Below are 5117 nucleotides of genomic sequence, written 5' to 3' on the forward strand. Positions count from 1 at the left end.
TTGTGGTCTGTTGTACTTGTTAGAATAAGGGGGGGGGGGATTCTTCGGTACCCTCATTTTTTTTCCAAGTGTACAATTATTTTTCTTCTTTAAATTTTACAGTCTTTTTGCACTGCTCCTAAATAAAATGTATTTTTATGCCTATAATTGTTGTGTCTTTTAGAGTAATTTTGCTCCCCCAGGATAGTCAGTCATATGCCTATTTCCCCCCACCTCATGTCTTCACTATGACACATACGGTGGTTTAAACACACTGCCCGACTATTTGATGCCAAACTTTTAAAATACATACTTAAATATTGACACACCAAACAAACGCAGCACACACTGATGCGTATTTGAGTTGAGGTGCTCTGTGTTGGCCAGGGCTGTTCAATGCTGATCCTTGAAGGTAAACCATAGAGGTTCAATTGAGGTCACGACTGGCAGAATCAAGTTGTTTGGTGTCTAGCTGGAGTACAGAGGTTCTGGTGGAGGGCCTTAACAGGCCAGGGGCTACCGTCTTACCACTTGCGATTAGGAATCATTCAGCTTCACCATCGGCTAAAGGGCATAAATTTTCTGTGTTCACAGTACCGGAGACCCAACTCTTTTATTGGGTTTCCTAACCTTCCTAACCTTAAACTGAATCCAGTCTAACTTTCCTGTATTGCGGGTCACACAGGGGTACTTGCAGTTGATGGCATTTTTTTTTGGCCAAAACCGAAGAATCACAGCCCATGTGAAGTGAGCAAAAGGAAGAGAAAAGTCGGGGCACAGGGACCGCGACTGGGAGAAGATGAATTTGACCCTCATTCAAAATTAACTAGATGATATCACTGAAAATATCCACTCGACTGTTCTCATCCGATTTGAAGCAAAACTTTCATGAATGGGTGCCTTTTGAGTTAAGGGCACTGCAGCTTGAGAATAGCGGTGTGCGTTTTGCGTTTATACCGCTGCTTCTGCTCAACATGCGGCGTCATCAGAGATCTGAGTTACTGGGACAGCTTTGCCCTGGATCTCGTCAGCACCCCTTCCTCCTGCCAGTGTTGCCTGATGGGCGTCTTCATCTATTGGAAGCAGGCCCGCTCCAGCAAATCAAATGGCAAGAGCTCCTTGACAGTCAATTGAAGAGGCACAGGCATAGATGGTCAAACTGTAATATGAGGTCCCCAGGTACACCTTCAGGAAGCATGAAGGAAACGCGTTTGATCAACTGAAGACTCGTCTCTGCGCTGACAAGGAAGGTGTTGACAACTTGCCTGAAAATGACTTCCATTGATGGTCTGTCTGTTCTTGAAAGAGCAGTTTAGAATATGGTTCTAGTATGGCTGAATGCATATATTACGCTGAATGTTCCAGCTTGATCAACTAATCAAAACCTTGTCGAACTTACAGGAATATCATGGGTTTTCGCATCACATTCCCAGCTTTTCTGGATGCTTTGAGTCTTTCCTGACTACGTTTAGAGATTTAGAGTCATGGGAGAAATTAAGCTTCAAAACGCACAGCAGGTGGAATCATCGCTTGCTGTAAATTCCTTTAATTCACTTGCTGTTGCTCCGTCACTGATTCCCGCAGAGTTAAACCATGCAGTGACTGACACTGCATGGCAGTCCTAAGTGACGCATGTTATGGAGCCTCTTACTCATCAATAAAATGCAATTAGCTTTAGGAAATGCCTTAGGGAAGGCAATTCACTATCTATTAAGCAAGCTCAGGACAGAACCTCACTCTCGGGCCACACATGTTTAGGAAGATAAACCCACATAATATGACCTTGCATGAAATTTTACTCCTAATGGGACGCAGTGACACTGCCACTGTTTAGGTCATTCATGCAACACTTTTGCTCATCATTGCAAAGAGAAATTTAAGCGTCACATATATAATGCAGCATAAACGGAAGGAGCCATATCATTATCACAGCTGTATCGTGCATAGAGGGAGGTCACAAGTTAAAGCACATAAAGAATAAACGACCATTGAAAACAGTCGTAAAGGCTATTCTGCAGGAACAGCGGAGATGTCAAGGAAAACGACAGACCATAAACAGGAAGCAAGCAGGCAGTGCGCCGCAGTGCAGGATGTCCCTTATCGATCGCCGTACCTGCCTGGACTTAGCAGTCTGGACCTGAGCGCAAGACTGGACTGCAGCTGGGACCCACCGAATCTGTAAAAGGGAAGGAGAGTCGTCTACTGAGAGATGGAGCTGAAAAAACACGATCCGATTCCTTAACAAAGCCCTCAGATGCCCACTAAAACAGCAGGTGTTTGGGGAGGGGGGCCATAAATATTTTAATTTATTAATCGTTTTAGGTAATTGTACTTTAAAGTTTCATGGAAAACACTCAACAAATCTGGGACACTCCAAGGGGCCTTTCTATTTGTTTTTTTTTTAATCTTCTTGAAAAGAATAAAAGTTCATTCTCATGATCGCAATCTAATTGCCATTTTCTTCTTCGGCTGCAGCTTAAAGCATAGAATAAGAGGGGGTGGGGTGGGGGGAGAGCAGACGTTAGAAATTTACGCTATACCAAGTTTCCACATAAAAAGCAGTCCATCTCCATTAAAGCCAAGCCAGGTTTAAGCCCTGCACGGCACACGTTAGCTGCAGCATCTATCTGCGGGAATCCAGGCGGAGGCATCTGTTACTGATTGCCGGGGATCTCCGGTGCCTGTGCCTGCTCCACGTCGCCCTCCCAGGGCTGCCTCGCACCAGCGTCCCCAAATCCCCTCTGTGAGCAGCCTTGGCTGGACACTCTCTGACCCAGGGGGCTTAATGCAGCCGCCTTGTAAAAAAAAAAAAAAAAAAAGGCGGAGTCTGCACGGAGACCCTGGGTACTTGCAGGCGCACTCAGGAACACCACTTTAAATAGTTACAGGGCAAGGGGGGGGATAGATTTAATATCAAGTCCATTATGGCCTTTCTGAGGCCTAGTAAAGAGTCAATTAGCGGATCATTTTGATTCGAGCCACATGTGGCCTGTTCCGCTGGGGCGACCGGCCGGCTTTATGCTCCCTGGATCCCGCTGACACGGGACCGGGTGAGGATCTGGGGCGGCCGCCATGCCCCAACACCCCTCACATCCGGCCAGCCGCCCGGTGCGGCTCCCGCCGTCACGCAAGTCCCATCTTCCTCCACCCGACCATGCCCACAGACTGCTGACCGCGGTGCCACAATGCACGCCGGGAGGCTGCTCGTACCGGATTGCGGGACACTTTCCTGCGGCTGTGCCCTTTGATCAAAGTACATCTGGTTTGCTACAGACGAAACTAAAAACGATTGGGGGGGGAAAAGTGACTGTATGAAAAGAAGTCCGACGTTTATGCGCGGCTTTGGATAAAAGCATCAGTAAAATCGTTTAATCACAGCGTAAGAGGCCAGTGGATTAGGGTCTGCTGAGAAAATGGCAGTTAGATTAGCTTTTTACCCATTAGAGTACAATGCTGATCCTCTATGCAATGAAATGGCAGCCGAACACAGACCAACAAACAAGTACAACATAAAGTTACTGCTGGATTCCTGGCTATAACATCAAGCATATCCCAGCATGTCTGTGCAAAGACATAAAAAATTTACCATCCAAATTCATATCACAGTGAAACACGCACATCTCACAAAAATAGGCCGTTATTATGAAGGCAGCTGTGGGGCGTTTCGGTGATGATATTCACGGCCTGCAAATGGCTTCATCATCATGTCACTCTGGTAGACGTTATTAAAGCAAACCCAAGTGCATACGTGTGTGTGTTTGAGTGTAAAATGCCATGGGAACACTGGGCATTTATGAACTGGTTCTGCCCTGCTCCGAGTCCAGCCGCCCACTGCTTCCCGAATTGCAGGCACTCCCAAAGCCGGAGACGGCAGCCAATGAGCCAATAGGCTGCTGCACACGAAGACTTGTCCCGCCTCCTCTCTACCCCCACTTCCCGCTCTGCTCGCCGCCCTGAGTGGCCGGAGAGGGACTGGTACCTGGGGTGTACGGGATAAGGGAAACAACTACACGTGCAACTCGGCATCTCGCTGCCAGAAGAAAGGCCAGTAAACACCCCCTCCCCCCGCTTTTGGGCCAACAATACAGAACTTAAGCCACGCCATTAGTCTTGGTGCTGTGCAGCTGGAGCAGGATTAGCCAAAGCTGAAGAGGGGGGGCACCCAGGCCACGAGTAATAATGAAGTAGAAGCCACTTCCTCACCATTTCTCTCATATGCTCCTGCTCCCCTAGTTCCAATGGACACTGCTGGGGACCCTTATAACACACTGATACACATTTAGCACAATTCATCTCAAACTAATTATTTGTTATGACTATGTAGAGATTTTGGCTGTTCTAAGTGATCCACAAATTCGCTCTGTTGCAGGAGCAGTCGATCACTATACCCAGGAGAAGCATACTCCCAGGGTGAGATCTAAACCGTGAATAACAGCCCTACATGTTTAGGTGGAGGGCTTCGTTTCAAAATTCTGAATTGGATAGTCCATACCCTCTAGTGGCTAAAAGTGTAATTACAAGCAAAGAGTTTCACTCCTCTAAACAATTTTCCATAAAATAGTTTTTTTTGTGTGTTGTTATTCATAAAATTAATTTTCCTTGACTGCAGGCCATGTGGGAAGACCATCACATAACTTCTGAATCCTGGTCCTGGGCCGACGACAACTAAAATGAATCCCAGCACTCGGAGAGTTTGTCAAACACGGCTGTCAAACGGGGGTTCGCTAAATGACCATTAGAATAAAACGAGTGCTTCAGCTGAGAGAAAATAAACAGCAGCAAAGAAAAAAAGAAGGGAAATGAAGCCGTCGCGCAACAAGCCGCGGCACGGCGGGTAATGAAACGCTGCCGCCGAACAAAGGACGCAAAGCGCGTTGGCATGCGGTGGAGGCAGCTGTGTTGCACGACAAAAACCCTGTTTTGTACAAACAAGGCAGAGCGCTCACAGCAGCAGGCGCGCTCCTACCGGGGAGGACGGGGAGACGCATTTTCAAAAAGGGCACGAAAAACCTCCGAATGGAAGATAACGACAGCATTTTGTTTGTTTATGTTCACAACACGATTAGATCAGTCACATGCCCTCCTACACCTCGCCATTGTAGTTGCGCATCACTGCCCAGTGGGACAAAGGTTTTCCC

This window comes from Brienomyrus brachyistius, unplaced genomic scaffold (genome assembly GCF_023856365.1).
Source record: "Brienomyrus brachyistius isolate T26 unplaced genomic scaffold, BBRACH_0.4 scaffold59, whole genome shotgun sequence".
In the NCBI taxonomy this organism is placed as follows: domain Eukaryota; kingdom Metazoa; phylum Chordata; class Actinopteri; order Osteoglossiformes; family Mormyridae; genus Brienomyrus; species Brienomyrus brachyistius.